Genomic DNA, 23,040 nt, shown 5'->3' with positions numbered 1-23,040 from the left:
CGCAGGTTATGCTCACCCACTGGGCTGCATTACCTTGACAGATGCAGAATCTCTGGCTGAATGTAGCTGGTGGGTATCTCACAGATGAAATACCATCATTCAGCTACAACCAATGGGAAGACACCACACCCTTTTTTATGCCCATCCTGTCTGCAGACCACTGCCAGACATAGCTATGAACCTCTGGTTAATTTTACCCCCAGTTCAGTTTTATGATTTTGTGTGCTTGTTACCTGACTACTTTTCCTGCTTGCTGTTTATGTACCTTGTTGGCCGATACGCATTTCACCTCTGCTTGTTTTCTGATTAAGTCCTGGCCGTCCCATTCTGTTCCTGTTCCTCAATTAATGTTTTGACCCTGCCTGACTACTATTCTCTGGAATAGCGGTGTGACTCACATTTCCCATACATTTCAAAGTAAAACTTTGACTGCCTGATGGCATTGAGCTCTGCTGCCAGCATAGTAAGGAGGTGTGTGGTAGTCCTTGTGCGCAGTTGCAAGGAAGGGTGGCCTGACCACACAGGGTTTGCGCCAAGGTAGAGGACCCACACGAGGTTGAAGAGGCAGAAGCAGTGTATTAACTTCTACATACAGAACAAGGATTGAAACAACTCGTGGGGACGGCAAGACTTGTAAAGCAGACCCTTCTCCATCTCTCACCATAGTTTGCCAGTGCCCAGTCAGTGACATGTAATGACCCTGTCTATGCTTACTGGTCCAAGTATCTGTGTTGAAATGCACCCTGTCGCACACAGATTTTCTCAAGGAAGTGGTGATGATGTTGTGTGCGACATGCTGGTGTAGCGCGGGCATGCTTTTCTTGGAGAAGCAGTGGTGATTGGGCATCTGGTACTGGGGCACAGCGACAGACATAAGGTCTGTAAAATCCTGTGTGTCCACTACGCGTAAAGGCAGCATTTCGGTAGCCAACAGCTTACAGAGGGATAGAGTCAACCACTTAGCTTTGTCATGGGTCGCAGTAAGTGGCCTTTTATTTGACCACATCTGAGGGACAGAGATCTGGCTGCTGTCTGTAGACGGTGTTGAGTAGGGTGTCCCTGGAAAAATGCAGGTTTGTGAGAAAAGTGCAGGCGGAGACATGATGTTGCCTTCATCTTGCCTTCAGATCTGTTCATCTTGTATCATTTTTAAAAAACACAGCAAGCAAGGGTTACTCCAAGCGGAGTCTACCTTTTTTCCCAAAATTGGGCACACAGACACCCCATCAGTGGCAGCACTTGTGCCCTAGTTGCAAACAGGATGTTTTGATTTGCATCAAGCACATTCCAAATCCACAAGCATTTACTCTCCCCAGGATGACACAGGGGTAGTAAATTCCTTCTGGATCCATGACTTGTTCATTTTGATGAACGTCAGTCTGTCCACATTGTCACTGGACAGACGCGTGCGCTTATCTGTCAGCACACACCCAGCAGCACTGAAGACACGTTCAGAGACAACGCTGGCAGCTGGACACGACAAAATCTCCAAGGCGTAACTGGAGAGCTCTGTCAATTTTTCTAGATTTGAAGCCCAAAAGGAGCAAGGCTCCATTTGCAAAGTCATTGCATCGATGTTCATTTGGAGATACTCCTGTATCATCCTCTCCATCCGTTGACTATGTGTCAGACTTGTTGTCTCTGGTGGCCTTGCAAAGGAGGGTCTAAAAAAATTATGAAAAGATTCCATAAAATTGCTGTTACCAGCACCAGATACGGTCCTACTGGTACGGGTAGACTGTTGAAGATGACGAGGCCGTCCCATGTTTGTCAAGTTACAACTGGGAGAATCACTCCCTTCACCTGCACGGTTGTTTGGTGGAAAAGCCGAGCTAAGATCGAGTAACAGCTTATGCTGATACTCCTGCATACGTGCGTCCCTTTCTATGGGTGGAATTATGTCACAAAATTTGGACTTGTCCCGGGGATCTAATAGTGTGGCAAGCCAGTAGTCATCATCACTTCTAATTTTGACAATACGAGGGTCATGTTGGAGGTAGTGCAACAAGAAGGCACTCATGTGTCTTGCGCAGCCATGCGGACCAAGTCCACGCTATGTTTGTGGCATAGAGGTGCTAACCGTTCTTTCTTCCTCTGTCATCTCCCCCCAACCTCTTTCAACTGAAATTTGACCAAGGTCCCCCTCATCTGCTGAGTCTTCCATGTCCATGGACAGTTCGTCCTCCATATCTTCATGTCCTCCTGCACCTTCCTCAACATGTCGCCTGCTACCATGCGCCCTTGTTGATCCCTGTCCCCCATGGTCCCATGCCTGCCGCGTTGGTGATGATGAACGTCTGGACCTTGGTGATGTTGTTGTGTCTTGCGCATATGAATCCTCCTGTAGTTCCTCCCCTTCCTGTTGTCCCACCCCCTGACTACGAATAGTGTTTAGCGTGTGCTCCAGCATGTAAATGACTGTAATCGTCATGCTGATAATGGCATTGTCAGCGCTAAACATATTCGTCGCCATGTCGAAACTGTGCAGAAGGGTGCATAGGTCCTTGATCTGAGATCACTCCATCAGGGTGATCTGCCCCACTTCTGCATCTCGTTGGCCCAGGCTATACATCATGACGTATTGCACCAGGGCTCGCCGGTGCTGCCACAGTCGCTGTAACATGTGGAGAGTTGAATTCCAGCGTGTCGCCACATCGCATTTCAGGCGATGAACCGGCAGGCCGAAAGACTTCTGGAGCGATGCAAGTCGCTCTGCTGCGGCGCTTGAACGGCGGAAGTGAGCTGACAGTTTTCGTGCCCTGTTCAGAAGGCCATCTAGGCCGGGATAGTGTGTTAAAAATTGCTGGACGACAAGGTTCAACACGTGAGCCATACAAGGTACGTGTGTCACCTTGCCCAGGCGAAGGGCCGCACCCAGGTTTGCAGCATTGTCGCACACGGCCTTACCAGGCTGCAGGTTGAGTGGAGACAACCATTTATTAAACTCGGACCGCAGAGCTGACCACAACTCCTCAGCTGTGTGACTCTTATTCCCAAGACATGTCAAGCTAAAGACCGCCTGATGCCGTTGCGCTCTGCTGCCAGCATAGTAATGAGGGGTGCGTGATTCCTTCTGCGCAGTGAGAACGCTGGTGGCCTGACCAGGCAGGCTTGGGGCGGAGGTGGAGGACACAGATGAGGTGGAGGATGCAGAAGCTGTGGCGGAACTTGGACAGACATAGAATTGACACACAAGTCGTGGGGACGGCAAGACTTGTGCAGCAGACCCTTCACCATCTATCACCATAGTTACCCAGTGCCCAGTCAGCGACATGTAACGTCCCTGTCCATGCTTACTGGTCCAAGTATCGGTGGTGAAATGCACCCGTTCACACACAGAGTTTCTCAAGGAAGCGGTGATGTTGTGTGCGACATGCTGGTGTAGCGCGGGCACACGTTTCTTAGAGAAGTAGTGGCGACTAGGCATCTGGTACTGGGGCACAGCGACAGATATAAGGTCTCTAAAATCCTGTGTGTCCACTAGGCGGAAAGGCAGCATTTCTGTAGCCAACAGCTTACAGAGGGATAGAGTCAACCTCTTCGCTTTGTCATGGGTCGCAGGAAGTGGCCTTTTATTTGACCACATCTGAGGGACAGAGATCTGGCTGCTGTGTGTAGACGGTGTTGAGTAGGGTGTCCCTGGAAAAATGCAGCTTTGTGAGGAAAGTGCAGGCGGAGACATGATGTTGCCTTCATCCAAAGTTGGTGCTATCGATGTCTGAGAGAGCTGTACACACTCACTTGTTTCCCCTTCCAAACCAACTGACGACCTACCAAGCAAACTGCCTGTTGCGGTTACAGTGGTGGAAGTTGTGGGTGGAAAAACAGGTGTGACAGCTGTCCCCACAGTCCTAGAAGATGACGAGCGCGCGGATGCCCTGGAAGGGGCAGGCGGTGGATGGTTGGCTCCACTAGGCCGCATTGCAGCACGGTGAGCTTCCCACCAGGCCATATGATATTTATTCATGTGACGATTCATGGAAGAAGTTGTCAAACTGCTGAGGTTTTGACCTCTACTAAGATAACCATGCCAAATGTTACAGATCACATAATTTGGCCGATCTTTTTTTATGTCAAAAAAGGACCAGGCTAGGCAAGGCTTAGAGGCCATGCGACCTGTTGATCCACCCCGAATAATGCTCAGAGGCAGAGTGGTGGCTGAGGATGCAGTTGTAGACGTGCTACCAGTGCTCCGACTGTGTCCAGGAAGGCGCCAGGTTACTTCGACGTCGGTTGCATCCTCCTCCACCGCCTGTATTGACCTCCTCGAGTGTCTGACTGTGGGTTGACAGTAGGTGGGATCTAGAACTTCATCATCAATTGTTGTGTTTGCACTCCCCTCCCCCTCAGACCGAGTTTCTTCTTGCCCTGACCGAATATTTAAGTTGTCATCCCAATCGGGTATCTGCGTCTCATCTTCATCAGTATGTTCCTCATTGCCTATAACCACAGTTGTTGGAAAGGCAGCATTTTGGTAGCCAACAGTTTGCATATGATGAAAGTCAACCTCCAAGCCATGTCATGCCCTTCTAAAAGCATGTAAAACACAGCGAGGGGACTCCAACCACAGTCTCCCTCGTTGCCACTAACTGGGCCACACACACCCCACTTGACTGGCATCGGTTGAGCCCCCTTTTGAAAAAGAAAAAGATGCTTTGCATGAAGCACTCTCAAAAATACGCGTGCCTTTCCCGTCCCCTGGCTGACCCAGGGGAAGAAAAGTCCTCTGAGAGCCATGACTTGTTCATCTTGGTTCTTTTAGAAACACAGCGAGGGGACTCCAACCACAGTCTCCCTCGTTGCCACTAACTGGGCCACACACACCCCACTTGACTGGCATCGGTTGAGCCCCCTTTTGAAAAAGAAAAAGATGCTTTGCATGAAGCACTCTCAAAAATACGCGTGCCTTTCCCGTCCCCTGGCTGACCCAGGGGAAGAAAAGTCCTCTGAGAGCCATGACTTGTTCATCTTGGTTCTTTTAGAAACACAGCGAGGGGACTCCAACCACAGTCTCCCTCGTTGCCACTAACTGGGCCACACACACCCCACTTGACTGGCATCGGTTGAGCCCCCTTTTGAAAAAGAAAAAGATGCTTTGCATGAAGCACTCTCAAAAATACGCGTGCCTTTCCCGTCCCCTGGCTGACCCAGGGGAAGAAAAGTCCTCTGAGAGCCATGACTTGTTCATCTTGGTTCTTTTAGAAACACAGCGAGGGGACTCCAACCACAGTCTCCCTCGTTGCCACTAACTGGGCCACACACACCCCACTTGACTGGCATCGGTTGAGCCCCCTTTTGAAAAAGAAAAAGATGCTTTGCATGAAGCACTCTCAAAAATACGCGTGCCTTTCCCGTCCCCTGGCTGACCCAGGGGAAGAAAAGTCCTCTGAGAGCCATGACTTGTTCATCTTGGTTCTTTTAGAAACACAGCGAGGGGACTCCAACCACAGTCTCCCTCGTTGCCACTAACTGGGCCACACACACCCCACTTGACTGGCATCGGTTGAGCCCCCTTTTGAAAAAGAAAAAGATGCTTTGCATGAAGCACTCTCAAAAATACGCGTGCCTTTCCCGTCCCCTGGCTGACCCAGGGGAAGAAAAGTCCTCTGAGAGCCATGACTTGTTCATCTTGGTTCTTTTAGAAACACAGCGAGGGGACTCCAACCACAGTCTCCCTCGTTGCCACTAACTGGGCCACACACACCCCACTTGACTGGCATCGGTTGAGCACCCTTTTGAAAAAGAAAAATATGCTTTGCATGAAGCACTCTCAAAAATACGCGTGCCTTTCCCGTCCCCTGGCTGACCCAGGGGAAGAAAAGTCCTCTGAGAGCCATGACTTGTTCATCTTGGTTCTTTTAGAAACACAGCGAGGGGACTCCAACCACAGTCTCCCTCGTTGCCACTAACTGGGCCACACACACCCCACTTGACTGGCATCGGTTGAGCCCCCTTTTGAAAAAGAAAAAGATGCTTTGCATGAAGCACTCTCAAAAATACGCGTGCCTTTCCCGTCCCCTGGCTGACCCAGGGGAAGAAAAGTCCTCTGAGAGCCATGTCCACATTGTCAGTGGACAGACACGTGTGCTTATCTGCCAGCAGACCCCCAGCAGCACTGAAGACAGGTTCCGAGAGAACGCTGGCTGCAGGACACGACAAGATCCCCAAGACGTACGTGGCGAGCTCAGGCAATTTATCAACATTGGAAGCCTAAAATGAGCAGGGCTCAAGTTGCACAATAATGGAATCGATGTTTCCTTGCATATACTCATATATCTGTGTGTCCTACTCTTTTTCCTTGTCCAGCTCTTTTGTTTTCGCATGAGTATATGTCCTTGTCACTTTCCCATGTGTTGTGAGTTGTTTGTGACCTTTTGGACACCTTTGAGGGTGTTTTCTAGGTGTTTTTCTGTGTTTGTGATTGCCTGCCATTGTTTCCTATGCAGTTCGAGTTCGGTTCGTCGAACGTTCGACGAACCGAACTAGAACGGGAGGTCCGTTCGGCGAACCAACCTCGAGCCGAACCGCGACCGGTTCGCTCATCTCTAGTTATGAGTTGGAGTGTGCAATGCAGGCAGATGCGCTCTGCAAATGTCTTTGCACTAGTGGGACTATAGCAAAGTCCAATAGCCACGTATAGGATGCCACTAGGTACACTGAGTGTTTGCTAGTATAATGGCTTAGTTATGAGTTGGAGTGTGCAATGCAGGCAGATGCGCTCTGCAAATGTCTTTGCACTAGTGGGACTATAGCAAAGTCCAATAGCCACAGATAGGATGCCACTAGGTACACTGAGTGTTTGCTAGTATAATGGCTTAGTTATATGAGTTGGAGTGTGCAATGCAGGCAGATGCGCTCTGCTAATGTCTTTGCACTAGTGGGACTATAGCAAAGTCCAATAGCCACGTATAGGATGCCACTAGGTACACTGAGTGTTTGCTAATATAATGGCTTAGGTATATGAGTTGGAGTGTGCAACGCAGGCAGATACGCTCTGCAAATGTCTTTGCACTAGTGGGACTATAGCAAAGTCCAATAGCCACAGATAGGATGCCACTAGGTACACTGAGTGTTTGCTAGTATAATGGCTTAGTTATGAGTTGGAGTGTGCAATGCAGGCAGATGCGCTCTGCAAATGTCTTTGCACTAGTGTGACTATAGCAAAGTCCAATAGCCACGTATAGGATGCCACTAGGTACACTGAGTGTTTGCTAGTATAATGGCTTAGTTATCATGAGTTGGAGTGTGCAATGCAGGCAGACGTGCTCTGCAAATGTCTTTGCACTAGTGGGACTATAGCAAAGTCCAATAGCCACGTATAGGATGCCACTAGGTACACTGAGTGTTTGCTAGTATAATAGCTTAGTTATAATGAGTTGGAGTGTGCAATGCAGGCAGACGTGCTCTGCAAATGTCTTTGCACTAGTGGGACTATAGCTAAGTCCAATAGCCACAGATAGGATGCCACTAGGTACACTGAGTGTTTGCTAGTATAATGGCTTAGTTATCATGAGTTGGAGTGTGCAATGCAGGCAGACGTGCTCTGCAAATGTCTTTGCACTAGTGGGACTATAGCAAAGTCCAATAGCCACGTATAGGATGCCACTAGGTACACTGAGTGTTTGCTAGTATAATGGCTTAGTTATAATGAGTTGGAGTGTGCAATGCAGGCAGACGTGCTCTGCAAATGTCTTTGCACTAGTGGGACTATAGCTAAGTCCAATAGCCACAGATAGGATGCCACTAGGTACACTGAGTGTTTGCTAGTATAATGGCTTAGTTATATGAGTTGGAGTGTGCAATGCAGGCAGATGCGCTTTGCTAATGTCTTTGCACTAGTGGGACTATAGCAAAGTCCAATAGCCACGTATAGGATGCCACTAGGTACACTGAGTGTTTGCTAGTATAATGGCTTAGTTATATGAGTTGGAGTGTGCAATGCAGGCAGATGCGCTCTGCTAATGTCTTTGCACTAGTGGGACTATAGCAAAGTCCAATAGCCACGTATAGGATGCCACTAGGTACACTGAGTGTTTGCTAGTATAATGGCTTTGTTATATGAGTTGGAGTGTGCAACGCAGGCAGATGCGCTCTGCAAATGTCTTTGCACTAGTGGGACTATAGCAAAGTCCAATAGCCACAGATAGGATGCCACTAGGTACACTGAGTGTTTGCTAGTATAATGGCTTAGTTATATGAGTTGGAGTGTGCAATGCAGGCAGATGCGCTCTGCAAATGTCTTTGCACTAGTGGGACTATAGCATAGTCCAATAGCCACGTATAGGATGCCACTAGGTACACTGAGTGTTTGCTAGTATAATGGCTTAGTTATGAGTTGGAGTGTGCAATGCAGGCAGACGCGCTCTGCAAATGTCTTTGCACTAGTGGGACTATAGCAAAGTCCAATAGCCACAGATAGGATGCCACTAGGTACACTGAGTGTTTGCTAGTGTGGCGCCCCTGACCTGGTCAGGCACCACTGAGTACTGCACCCATGCTGGGGACAGTACAAAACAGGTAATCCAGAAGGCTGACCGAGGTGTGACTACACAGGCGCATAGTGATCAGGTCTCACACATGTACCTTTGAGAGGACCCCTGGGGATCCCAGGAGGGGGCAAAGCCTTCACCTCCACTTGAGGAGTGGAGGGGGCGAAGCCTCCATCTCCACTCAAGGGGTGTGGTAGAGAGCCTGGTTGCTAGGAGGCGTAGGCAAGAACAGGAGAGGAGGGAACAGTGAGTCAGTTTAGTGTGCAGTCCAGGGAGAGCAGACGTCAGGAGCAGACCCCTGGGGCTGTGACAGTCTAACAGCGTCCGCGCAGTGACTACCGACGGGGGAGAACGGTCACCTGGTAGTGCTGCCCGAACCCCACACACAGCTAGAGAGAGCAGCGTAGTGGAAAGTACGGAGACTGTCAGGGAGTACCAGGCCCAAACGGGCGGCAGATCCTGGTGCGGGGATAGATCCACCTTTCCTTGCTATACCTGCCGGTGTGGGGCCCTCAAAGCCCACGCCACAACACCCCAAAGGCCGCAGCCACGTAGCCACAGTTAGGGCCCATAGTTCACAGGAGGCAAGCAGCTGGAGTGATCTGGTCCAGGCGACAAGCAAACGGCAAACAAACGAGGGGAGCAGCTACTTCCCTGGGTGACCCCCATAGGGACTAAAAGTCGGGGTTACCACAAACCACAAAAGGGCTAAGGAAGGCGAGTCGGTAGTCATCCTCATCAGTCAGCCTGAAGGACACCTGGTTCCAGCCTGGTTCATCCCAGCTACGCCCGGGTACTCACTCTGCCACCTTCTGTGAGTAAAACCCCTGAAAGACATTCTGCTTGTGTAGAGTTATTCTGCGCCTTGTGGTTCTACACACCTACACAGGGCCCTGGGGCTTGCCTCACTCTCAGGAGGCTATTACAACTGGCTGCACCCACCATCAGCCCCAGGCATCCCTTAACCTGCAGTGGCGGTCCCCACTGACCGCAATTCTGAGAGTGGCGTCACGACAATCCTAAAAGAAGATCTCCTACCTGTGACAAGATCCAGCTGAGTGGAGTCCCTGAAGGTAATGCCCCGACACTGCACTTGTGGGGCTTCACATCTGGCGTCACGAACAGGATAAGGACTAGTCCTGTTCAGACAGGTGACCATGTGCCTGGGCGGTCCGCTTGGAAAATTGGAAGCGCCGCCATATTGCCACCATGAAAAGCGCGCTGAAAAACAACAGCAGCCCGCACTGGGAGAAGTTACCGCCCACGAAGAGGTGTGGCTACCCAGAGATCCCCTGCAGAGTCCTGACCTCGCAAGTGAAGAGAGCGGAAGCGTTCGGAGACGTCGGGAAGGAAAGGGAGCCAGAAGCCTGCTACTAGAAGAAGGAGACGCAGAGGAAATGGCGTCTGGACGCAGAGACCCAGAGCCAGGTTCCGCTGCCTGGTGGTATCGGGAACTTGCCCAGTTTTGCGACCGACTGGAGGCCAGGGTCGTATGGCAGATCAGCGAGGGACGCACGGAGCTTCTGGAGATGGCTGCGGCGGTTCAGGCCTACGAGGGGAGAGCCACGCGACGAGTGCCAGACCGAGCGACGACGACTCAGACCCCGATGGTGCCACCGATGGGTGAGTCCAGTGTTGCCCTTGCCAGCGCGAGTGCCCCGACCCCTGCTGCTACGCCCGCGGTCCCTGAAGAAGCGCCCGGCGCGGCCCGCCCAGTCCAGGCCGCAGAAGCGCCCGGCGCGGCCCGCCAAGTCCAGGCCGCAGAAGCACCCAGCCCGGCCCGCCAAGATCCCTCTGCAGCCGCGACCCTCCTCCACGCCGCAGGTGTGACGCTGACCCAGGCCGCCGCCATGCTAGGCCCGGCCCGCCAAGACCCCACCGCAGCAGCGACGCTCGTCCGCGCCGCAAGTGAGGTGCTGAACCAGGCCGCAGCCACGCCAGGTGCGGCCCGCCAAGCCCAGATCGCTGCAGCGACGTCCAGCCCAGCCTGCACAGATCCCATCGCAGCTGCGACGCCAATCCAGGCCGCCGCAGCGATGCCCTGCCCGGCCCGCCAAGAACCGGCCACAGTAGCGATGCCCGCTAAGACTCCAGCTGCGACCCTGATTGAAACTGCGACGCTGATTCAGGCCGCCGCCATGCCAGGCGCGGCCCACAAAGACAAGATTGTACAAGTATTTACCCCGGCCTGCAAGGCCAGAGCAGACACCGCTCCCCAGTCCAAGGAAGCCCCTGCTAGGAAGTCCCTGCTGGGAGAGGACCCCGAATACTGGAAGCTGAAGGCTGACCTAGAGGCCCAGTTCCCACAGGAGATGGTGGACCGGTATCTGCTCCCTCCGCACACCCACAGGAAGACTTCTGCAACATCCACGCCAAAAAGTCCACCGCCCTGGCCAGCTGATGAACACCCATCCCCAGCGCTGCCACCACAGGAGTGCTCAGAAGAACTAAGGGGGAGAGGAGGACAGAAGGCTGAGGAGCTGACCCCGGAGCCATCAGCAGTGGATTCATGCCCAGAGCCAGAGATGTTGCCATATTCCCGCTGGGATGAAGAGAGCCCGACACCCTCCGCTGAGGAAGATTTGTCCAGAAACATCACCTGGGAGCCTGCAAGCGGTGAGATAGCAGCCAAGCAGGACCCAGCCCGCAGGACACGGCGCCGCAGCAGGACAAGGGATCCACCTGCACAGCAGTCTCCAGATAAGAAGGATGAAGTAACAGCCAGAGACTTGGAAGAGAAACGGTCTTTAAGGAGAGCTAAATCCCAGGTCAGAGGCCCACTTTGTCGTGGAATTGTAGAGGAATTTAGTTTAAAATCTGGATACGGTTTCATAGTTGCACCTGGCATGAAAGAAGGCATCTTTGTGAACAGAAGGGATGTTAGAGCCCATTTGCCCAGAGGACATCCAGGAAGAAACTTGCAGATGGGAGATTCAGTGGAGTTTACCAAGCATCAAGGAGAAAGAGGATGGTATGCCCTAGATGTTACACCATGTCCCAGAAATCCCTACAGAAACAAAAAAGAAGAGGAAAGAAAAGATAAAGAACCCATTGATGAGACCACTACAGATGATGACAGAGATGGAGAAAGCAACAGGTGCCGCAGCCCTACAGGCCCAAGCCCTGGTGAGGAGAAATCTATGTAAGCATGTAAAGTAAAGTAAGCAGTACAGCAGTTGAAAAGTTTGCAACGTTAATGTTTAAGAAATGCGCCCACATGAACTAGTGTGAGAAACCCATGAACCTTAAGGCTATGAACTGGCTATAGCCACAAACTCTCGCAGTGTAAATAGTTACCCCAGAGGTACCACCACCAGAGCCAGCCTGTTTAGGGGCCTGGCTCGCCTGCAACCAGGGAGCACGCCTGTTTATGGGGCCTGGCTCACCTGCAACCAGGGAGCACGCCTGTTTATGGGGCCTGGCTCTCCACCACAAAGAGGGTACCTGGTCAGCACCAACTGTGGAGGCCGCCTCTACATCCTGCCAGAAGAGGCTGAAGGCGCGGCTCCACCAGGCCAGGTATACCCTGAAACCACCAGCCCATGAAAGCCGCCTCTACATCCTGCCAGAAGTGGCTGAAGGCGCGGCCAACGTGAGAGGGTTTTGGGTGGGTTAACGGACTTGTGGGTGGAGGGTGGTGATGTATGGTACCTGGTGGTTTTAAAATGTTTTACAATGTTTTAATGTTTTATGCATTTTAAAATGTTGTCTTGCAGCCCGAGGACATGCTGGTGATAACTAAGGGGGAATGTGGCGCCCCTGACCTGGTCAGGCACCACTGAGTACTGCACCCATGCTGGGGACAGTACAATACAGGTAATCCAGAAGGCTGACCGAGGTGTGACTACACAGGCGCATAGTGATCAGGTCTCACACATGTACCTTTGAGAGGACCCCTGGGGATCCCAGGAGGGGGCAAAACCTTCACCTCCACTTGAGGAGTGGAGGGGGCGAAGCCTCCATCTCCACTCAAGGGGTGTGGTAGAGAGCCTGGTTGCTAGGTGACGTAGGCAAGAACAGGAGAGGAGGGAACAGTGAGCCAGTTTAGTGTGCAGTCCAGGGCGAGCAGACATGAGGAGCAGACCCCTGGGGCTGTGGCAGTCTAACAGCGTCCGCACAGTGACTACCGACGGGGGAGAACGGTCACCTAGTAGTGCTACCCGAAATCCATCTTCAGCTAAAGAGAGAGCAACGGAGTGGGAAGTAAGGAGACTGTCAGGGAGTTACCAGGCCCAAACGGGTAGCAGGTACCAGTGCGGAGATAGATCCAGCTTTCTTCTGCCAAACCTGCTTGAGGGGGCACTTCACACCCCCAAGACCACACTACAGAGTCCGCAGCCACGTCGCCACAGTTAGGGCCCATAGTTCACAGGAGGCAAGCAGCCGGAGTGTCCTGGTCCAGGCTACAAGCAAACGGGCCAAAACGAAGGGGAGAGAGGCTTCAGCAACTTCCCTGGGTGACCCCCATAGGGACTAAAAGTCGGGGTTACCCCAAAACGTAAAGGGCTAAGGAAGGCGAGTCGGTAGTCACCCTCATCAGTCAGCCTGAAGGACACCTGGTTCCAGCCTGGTTCATCCCAGCTACGCCCGGGTTACTCACCCTGCCACACTAGTATAATGGCTTAGTTATATGAGTTGGAGTGTGCAACACAGGCAGATGCGCTCTGCAAATGTCTTTGCACTAGTGGGACTATAGCAAAGTCCAATAGCCACAGATAGGATGCCACTAGGTACACTGAGTGTTTGCTAGTATAATGGCTTAGTTATATGAGTTGGAGTGTGCAATGCAGGCAGATGCGCTCTGCAAATGTCTTTGCACTAGTGGGACTATAGCAAAGTCCAATAGCCACAGCTAGGATGCCACTAGGTACACTGAGTGTTTGCTAGTATAATGGCTTAGTTATATGAGTTGGAGTGTGCAATGCAGGCAGATGCGCTCTGCAAATGTCTTTGCACTAGTTGGACTATAGCAAAGTCCAATAGCCACAGATAGGATGCCACTAGGTACACTGAGTGTTTGCTAGTATAATGGCTTAGTTATGAGTTGGAGTGTGCAACGCAGGCAGATGCGCTCTGCAAATGTCTTTGCACTAGTGGGACTATAGCAAAGTCCAATAGCCACGTATAGGATGCCACTAGGTACACTGAGTGTTTGCTAGTATAATGGCTTAGTTATATGAGTTGGAGTGTGCAACGCAGGCAGATGCGCTCTGCAAATGTCTTTGCACTAGTGGGACTATAGCAAAGTCCAATAGCCACAGATAGGATGCCACTAGGTACACTGAGTGTTTGCTAGTATAATGGCTTAGTTATAATGAGTTGGAGTGTGCAGAGGACAGGAGGGTACAGTGCCAGGATTTTGGGGCTCTGGGTAGAGGAATGGAAGCCTGCCTTTCTATCCCTCCTAATAGGGAAATGCAGGGAGGAAATCCCTGACCTTGGCTACACAGACGCTGGCGCTGTTTTCAGGACCTGTCACCTTAACTCTGACCCTGCCGGTTTGAGCCCTTAAAAGGACTGCTATAAAGTGTTCTCCCTAAGCTGTCTAACGCTGTGTATGCAGCGCATACAGCTGTATCGGCGATAGGACTCAGGAGGACGGAGCTGCGACACTGATGTCTGACACCAAAGACGCAGAAGGCAGATAATGGCGTCCTGGAAGAAAATGTCCGGTTTTATAATGCAGGGACATGTGACATGGACATCCTATCACACATGCCGTTGCTTCTCTGGCTCAAAGTCCACTTAGCTGTGTGTGTGTCTGGGATTGGCTGACATGCTGGCCCGCCCCACAAGACGCGCGCGCTTAGGGAAGGAAGACAAGAAAAAAAAAAAAATGGCGATCGCCATTATAGAAACAGCAGTGATCTGAAGGCGCTGTTCACGCACACTATACACTGAAATGTCATAATAGTGTGATTCACAGAGTGACTTACACTATTACAGCAGAAACCAAGCTAGGAATTAGCTGGTTTTTTGCTGCTAGAACCGTTCTCGAACGTTTCTAGAACTATCGAGCTTTTGCAAAAAGCTCGAGTTCTAGTTCGATCTAGAACATGCCCCAAAATCACTCGAGCCTAGAACTGGAGAACCACGAACCACGAACCGCGCTCAACTCTAAACAGGACAGTATAGAAAGAGATTTCAAGCCAGCATATATAGGAGGGGAACAAATGTGATTGGCTCCCCAACAACATGTGATCAAAGGAGACTCAAAAGCAGACCAGCAGAGATTAACTCTTGCTAGCCTGCCTATGAACTACCAATCTATTTGTTGACACCCAAGTCTGCTTACAGAACTCAGAAAAGTTATCAAGCTAAGTGTCAGAATCTGTAGTTTAAACAAATGCAGACGCAGCCATGACAGTCGGTGATGTTTATAAAAACCTCTTTGTGACATTGGGTCATTGGCCATTGACACTAAAGTTGAGTCTGGACATGACAGTATGCTAATATCAAATACAACAAGTACTTGCTCCTAGTTTTTTTTGACCCAGAAGTTCATGGGATCAGGCTGCTTAGGGTAACTTCCTGATGAAGGACACAGTCTGTGCATGACTTAACCTAGTTGTTGAGCTGGTTGATCTCTGTGATGAGTCTCTGTTTCTTGAAAGGTGGCAGGTTGTTAAAATGGCAGTTAAAATATCTGGCCCATTATCAAAGACTCAGTTGCTATTTCAGCTGCTTCTCCCTCAGCTACTGGTAGTAGGGTTTACCCAGAAATACTTTGGGGAACATTGGGTCTGCAGGGAATATATCTATTCAAAAGTGGCTTAATGATCATGCACAATGAGTAGTACTAAATGGCTACACATCAAACTGGAGGAAAGTTAAAAGTGGGGGCTGCAAGGCTCTGTCATGGGCCCAGTCCTGTTTAAAATCTTCTTAAATGATCTGGCCAACAGAATTATTGGGGGACTCATAAAATTTGTAGATAACACTAGGATAGAAGTAGCAGCCAACAATAGAGAGGAAAGAGAGAGTATAGAAAATGATTTAGACACACTGGAACAATGGGCCAAGATGAACAGAATGGTGTTTAACAGGGACAAATGCAGAGTCCTATAACTGGGTAAAATAAATGTAAAAAGCATATATAGTATGTTTATTGCTGGCATCCTTGAATGGACCCTGACTTACTCAGTATCCTGGCTGGGTCACGCCCTCCCCCGGCTGCCCACATGTCCTGCTGCCTCCTTCTCATCCCAGGACCTGTGCAAACAGCGTAGGTCTCCCGGGAGTGTGCTTACGACATGCATGCACAAACACTGGCCCTCCTCTAAAGAGCTGGTGTGCTATTTCCAGGAAGTGCCTCTCAGTCTATGGCTGAGAGGAACTATATATTTAAGGCACCCTCTGATTAGGGGAGGGACCTGTGCATCCACTTTAGTTTGTCAATATACCAGTCTGCTAGCTAGTTTTCAGGTTCCTGTGCTTCTGTCTTGTTTATCCCAGTTCTCTTCACCTGAACCATTTTTCCCATATCTATCTGTTCCTGCTGTGTCCATTATACCTGTTCATACCCACCTGCCTGTCTGCTCCAGCCATTTTTGCCTGTACCTACCTACACTTGTGTCTATATATAAGTCTTTCTCCTGTGCTGGGGTCAGCTGACAAAGTCTCTGTCACTGGAAGTGGCCCCTGGCATCCGCATTGCAATAGTCGCTTAGCTAAGCCCCTCCCACTAAAGGGTAAGCCATGGTCCCCATGTGATCCAGTGCGTCCACTAACCCCGCTCGCTGCCTCTTCACTGGTAGAAAGTGTTACAGTATGGGAGGAATAAAACTAAGCAATAGCACGAGGGAAAAGGACTTGGGCATAATAGTGGATCCTAGATTCAACATGAAACAACATTGTAGTGCTACAGCTAAAAAGGCCAATAAAATTCTGTGATGTACCAATACAAGCATTGAATCTAGATCAAGAGATGTAGTTATTAATTATTCCCCTATACTCTGTCCTGGTCAGACCTCACCTGGAATACTGTGTACAGTTCTGGGCGCTCCAATTCAAGAAAGACATTGATATATTGGAGAAAGTCCAGAGAAGAGCAACCAAGATGGTAGAAGGTCTGCAAACCATGCCAAATGAAGACCAACTAAAAGAACTGGGAATGTTAACTTGCAAAAGTGAAGGCTCAGAGGTGACTTAATAGCGATCTACACCAAAGCGGTTTATACAAATATCTGAAAGGTCGCCCCAGTGCTCTGGGAACTACTCAATTCTCATTAGCACCAGGAAGTCCAGGAAGCAATGGGATGAAATTAAAATGAAGGAAATTAAGATTAGACATTAGGAAAAACTTTCTGACAGTGAGGGCAGTCAGGGAGTGGAACAGGCAACCACAGGAGTTGGTGAGTTCTCCATCAATGGAAATCTTCAAGCAGAAACTGGATAAACATATAGGTGGGATGATTTAGGGAAACCTGCACTCGCAGGGGGTTGGACCCAAGGTCCTTTCCAACTCTACCATTCTATAATTCTATGAAAATGAAGCAAGTCAAGAAGCTGTGCATCATTTAGAAAATATGCAAATTGCCTGATCAAAGAGAAAGAGAACTTGAACTCTAATGCCCCTTACTGAAAGCAAAAATCCGGAATTCAATTATAAGCCTTCTTACCTGACAGGATAAAAGCCAAATCAGACAATCTATTTCCATATGCAAGGTTTGAAACGTTTGCCTCTTGTTAGTGCAAAGCATGAAGTCTGATTTGGATGGGTAAGAGGTCTTTAAGGCGTTCTAAGGCTACTTTCACACATCAGTTTTCTGTATTCAGGCACAGTCCTTTTTTTCCGGCTCCAACGGAAATAGTGAAAAATTAGTGAAAGCCGTATCCACCGGATCCATTTTTTAACGGATCCGTTATGCCGGATGAGTACAAAAACGGATCCGTCAGATCCGTTTTGCATCCGTTTTTTCATCCGTTTTGTCCGTTGTTTTTTTTTGCTGTATCCATTTTTTCAAAACATTGGAGCATGCTCAGTTTACAAAAACGGATCCGGCAGCGGTTGCCAGACAAAAAAACGTTGCAAGATACGTTGCCTCCGGCCGCCGCTTCAATTAATTTTGCCGCATCCAGAAAAAAACGGATGCAACGCAAAGACATCAGGCACAATCCGGTAACAATGCAAATCTATGGGGATAAAACAGATATGATATGAATCCGTTTTTCCCGTTTTTTTCCAGATTGTGCCATATGGAAAAAACCTGATGTGTGAAAGTAGCCTAAGGAGTAACCTGTCTCCTTTCAGGAAAGGACATACATGACTTGCTGATGTGATAAGTCATATAGGCAATTAAATATATTTTGGGGGTAAAAGTATGAAAATTTCCTCTATATAGAGGAGAAGAATTTGAACTCTTGTGCCAGTTACTACAATTAACATCCTTAAAATTCAGTAACAATCCTTTTTTGAGCCTTTCCACATTACTTAGACTAAAACACAAACCAGACACCTTATTTGCAGGCATTTCTCTCTCATCAGTGCAAAGAAAGAGGTCTTATTTGGCTTGAGGAGAAAACATAAACCATTTTTTATTTCCCATAAGAGCATTGCATGGCCTATAAGACTCCTCACACTGACATTTTAGCCATGTCATTCTCCACAAAGTGAGATATTACGCAGTAAACCCTCATTTATAAATTGTATGATCAATCAGATTTGGTGTAGTCTTCGGTAGATGAGTTTTGAGTTGAAATTCAAAGTTGAATTGAAATTTCCGTGAAGGAAATGTCAATCATTCTCAAGCACATACAGTCAGTGATATAATGTTGGGCATAATCTAAAAAGACTAAAAGAGACGGGGTTTTTTTTACTTAAAATGTAAGAAAAGCCTGTCTGTGCTGTGTGTTATTAATTAAGCTGTTAGTTGTCACTAGAGATGGCGGCACCTGAACTTTAAATTTCATTGTTTGTAATGGGATTGGGAAATTGGGATTCTGATCTGGCATATATCCTAAGTCATATGCAAAGGATTGTTAAAAATCCACATTTGACTTTTAGGATCGCTACTTCCAATAGCTGGCGCTGCGCTAGAGTTTGTCTCTAGTGATGAGCGAGCATGCTTGTAACTACTCGGTACTCGCACGAGTATCGCTGTACTCGGGCTGCTCGGCGGGGACCGAGTAATCTCGCGATACTCGTGCTGTACTCGTGGTCTTCATCCCTGCATGTTGGCGCTCTTTTGAGAGCCAGCCCTCATGCAGGGATTGGCTGGCAGACCACTGCAATGCCACAGCCCTGTTAGTTGTGGAATTGCAGTGATTGGCCGGCCTGCACAGCGTGACCGAGCCTTTATACCGGCCGGCGCGCTGTGCTCTGCTCACAGCTATCCAGACAGTGAGTGCAGGGAGAGTGTCGCTGATTCAGGGAAAGCTTTGCGGCCCTTTATAGCTTTTTCAGTTGCAGGGCTGCAAACAGTGTGACCAGAAGTCCTTCTCAGGACTATTCTAGTTGTATACAGGCAGGCAGGGTATAGCCAGGTCGGAGTACAGTAGCAGAGTCCTTCTCAGGACTATTGTTGCTATATACAGGCAGGGTATAGCCAGGTCTGAATACAGGCTAGTGACCAGAAGAGTCCTTGTCAGGACTATTGTAGCAGTATACAGGCAGGCAGGCAGGCAGGGTATATATAGCCATTCCTAGTGGTGACCGTATACCAGCCTTCATCATATCTGGGGCTGGTGTACACAGTCTAAAACAGTCCAGATAGTGTCTGACTTGTCTGTAATTGTCGCTCCCCAAAAAAACCTTTTAGGTTCTTATTGCGTCCGTGCTTGGTTTTTAAAACCGCACGTGTGTGCCTGTCGGTGGCAGCGTACAGGTGCACTTGTGTGCAATTTCCACAAACTTTGATATAACGCACAAGTAGTGAATACACGTCAGCACAGCATTGCAAAATGCGCAAGGGCATTGGCAAGGAACAAGGAAGTGGACGTGATGGTGGTGCAGGCAGAGGCCGAGGTCGTGGGCAAGCTCTAATTTCGCCACAACAAAGGGCCACATCTAGTCGCTCGCACGTCCTGTCCCAAATTCTTGGGGACCGCAGCAGTACACCGCTCTTGAACCAAGACCAGTGCCAACAGGTTGTTAGTTGGATAGCAGATAATGCTTCCAGTCAGATTGGCACCACCACAAACACTCTGTCTTCAACACGGTCAAGTGTCAGTAGCTGTGATACTGCACCGCACATTTCTGAACCTGATCCTCCTTCCTACCACCAGGCCGAGTACACGTCCTCCTCGGACATTAATGATCCCACACTTGGACACTCGGAAGAGCTGTTCACGTTTCCATTCACACATTCTGGCCTCTCGCCAGCTCATATTGAAGTGGGTCATGAGGAGATCGTCTGTACAGATGGCCAAATATTTGAGCAGCCACGTTCTCACGAAGTTGGCAACGTGTCTCAACAAGTGGTGGACGATGATGAGACACAATTGTCAGGAAGTCAGGAGGAGGAGCAGGGTGCGGAAGAGGAAGACGACGTGGTGGATGATCCAGTAACTGACCCAACCTGGCAGGAGGATATGCAGAGCGAGGACAGCAGTGCACAGGGGGAGGGAGGCGTAGCATCACAACAGGCAGTAAGAAGCAGGGTGGTGGCCCCAGGCAGAAGTCAGGCAACCGTTCCCCGGAACAACACGACGACACAAGGTGCCTGTACAAATGTTAGGTCTTCCCGAGTCTGGCAGGTTTTTAAGTTGGATCCAGATGATTCTAAAAAGGCCATTTGCAACACCTGCCGTGCCAGCATCAGCAGGGGTACCAAAACTAGCAGCCTGACCACCACCAGCATGATCAGGCACATGTCAGCCAAGCACCCGACTTTGTGGGAAGTACAACAGAGTCGAGGAGCAGTGCTTGCTGATGTCACTGCTACGTCTTCGCTGGTTGTGCATGCGAGCCAATCCCCTGTCCATGCTGCCTGCGAACAAGCCTCCTCCACTCCTGCACCTGCAGTTGCCTACGCAGAAAGAACACCATCATCAAGCACGTCTTTGTCCCAGCGCAGCGTTCAGTTATCCATTCAGCAAACCTTTGAACGCAGGCGCAAATACACTGCCAACACCCCACATGCCACAGTTCTAAATGCTAACATTTCGCGACTGCTTGCGCTGGAAATGTTGCCTTTTAGGCTGGTGGAGACAGAAGCATTCCGTGACCTGATGGCGGCAGCTGTCCTACGTTACTCGGTCCCCAGCCGCCACTATTTCTCCCGGTGTGCCGTCCCCGCGTTGCATAACCACGTGTCACAAAACATCACACGTGCCCTGAACAACGCTGTTTCACCCAAGGTCCACCTAACCACAGACACGTGGACAAGTGCTTGTGGGCAAGGCCGCTACATCTCGTTGACGGCACACTGGGTTAATATTGTGGAAGCTGGGACCCAGTCTGAGCGAGGGACGGAACACGTCCTTCCCACACCAAGGTTTGCAGGCCCTACCTCAGTCAGTGTTTCACCCACACTCTACAGCTCCGGAATGTCATGCTCTTCAGCCTCCTCCTCCTCCTGCGCATCCTCATCCACTGTACCCTCCACACCAGTCCCAAGCTGGAAGCACTGCAGCACTGCCTCGGCGAAGCGGCAACAGGCTGTGCTGAAGCTAATCTGCATAGGTGACAAACCCCACAATGCAGAAGAGCTGTGGACAGCTCTGAAACAGCAGGAAGATCACTGGCTCACACCTCTGAACCTAAAGCCAGGAAAGGTCGTGTGTGACAATGGCCGGAACCTGGTGGCGGCTTTGAGGCGAGGCCAGCTGACACATGTTCCATGCGTGGCCCATGTGCTCAACCTCGTGGTTCAGCGGTTTCTAAAGTCATACCCAGAGCTGTCTGATCTGCTGGTAAAAGTTCGCCGCCTGTCTGCACATTTTCGAAAGTCACCTACTGCTTCAGCCGGCCTTGCCGGCTTTCAGCGCAGTTTGCATCTTCCGGCTCACAGACTGGTGTGTGATGTCCCCACGCATTGGAATTCAACTCTGCACATGTTGGTCAGGATATGTGAGCAGAAGAGGGCAGTTGTTGAGTACCTGCATCACCTAAGCCGTCGGGAAATGGTTCAAATTCCACACATAACACCTGAGGAGTGGAGATGGATGTCAGACCTATGTACCATCCTCCAAAACTTTGAGGACTCCACCAAGATGGTGAGTGGTGATGACGCCATTATTAGCGTCACCATACCGCTACTCTGCCTTCTAAAACGGTCTCTCCTGAAAAACAAACATGATGCATTGCAGGAGGAGCGCGATGAGTTGCAGCAAGAAACAGTAGTGGGTGTGGGTGATAACACACAGCCCAGCCTCGTCTCATCACAACGTGCAGTGGAGGACTATGACGAGGAGGAGGATGAAGACATGGAGCAACTCTCCGGCCAAATTGAGGATATGACATGCACACCAGTCATATCCTCGGTTCAGCGTGGCTGGCCAGAGGACAGGGTAGATGAGGAGGAGGAGGAGGAGGAGGAGGAGGAGGAGGACAGCATGTTCAGTCATCTTGTTGGTCAGGCTACTGAAGTCCTGGCTGTTAAGAGTCTGGCGCACATGGCTGACTTTATGGTAAGCTGCCTGTCTCGTGACCCTCGCGTTAAGAACATCTTGGCCGACAATCATTACTGGTTGGTAACACTGTTAGACCCACGCTACAAGGAGAACTTTTTGTCTCTTATTCCCGTGGAGGAGAGGTCAACCAAAATGCAGCAGTTCCGGAAGGCCATAGTCACGGAAGTAGGCAAAGCATTCCCCTCACAAAACGCTAGCGGCATAGGTCAGGAATCATTGGACAACCGAGGCGTACAGCCGAGAGAGGCACAAGTCCAATCCGCCAGAGGTAGGGGAACAGTCTTTAAGATGTGGGACAGTTTTCTCAGCCCCTCACGTACCACAGCCCCTGAGGTGCGGGGTAGTGCCACAAGAAATCCTAAGTTTGCCCAGATGCTGAAGGAGTACCTTGCAGATCGAACAACTGTACTCCGACATTCCTCTGTGCCTTACAATTATTGGGTATCCAAGCTGGACACGTGGCATGAAATGGCTCTCTACGCCTTGGAAGTCCTGGCCTGCCCTGCCGCTAGCGTTTTGTCAGAGCGTGTTTTTAGTGCCGCAGGTGGAATCATTACAGATAAACGCACCCGCCTGTCAACTGAAAATGCTGACAGGCTGACTCTGATCAAGATGAACAAGGGTTGGATTGGGCCAGACTTCACCACACCACCAGCAAATGAGAGCGGAATTTAAAGTTTGCCATGTACCTCCACTCACCCATGGGTACACACTTCTGGACTTTGGATAATCGCTGGACTGCTCCTCCTTCTCCTCATGCGCCACAATGATGACCGTTACAAATTGCAATACTTAGGCCTTTGTTTCAGGTATACCCCCAGTGGTAAATTTTTTCGCCCATTCTTTGCAGAATGGACATTACAACGAGAGGAGACCCGCTCCTTTGCAATGGGAACAATGTTTTGAGGCCCTCATGCACGTCTCTACCCAGGGACAACGTGGAGCCTCCCAATTTTTGGCTGCCCTGCCTAAGGGC

This window comes from Anomaloglossus baeobatrachus, chromosome 4, assembly GCF_048569485.1.
Source record: "Anomaloglossus baeobatrachus isolate aAnoBae1 chromosome 4, aAnoBae1.hap1, whole genome shotgun sequence".
Taxonomy (NCBI): Eukaryota; Metazoa; Chordata; class Amphibia; order Anura; family Aromobatidae; genus Anomaloglossus; species Anomaloglossus baeobatrachus.
The sequence above is the reverse complement of the archived record's forward strand: the minus strand, read 5'-3'. Positions refer to the sequence as shown.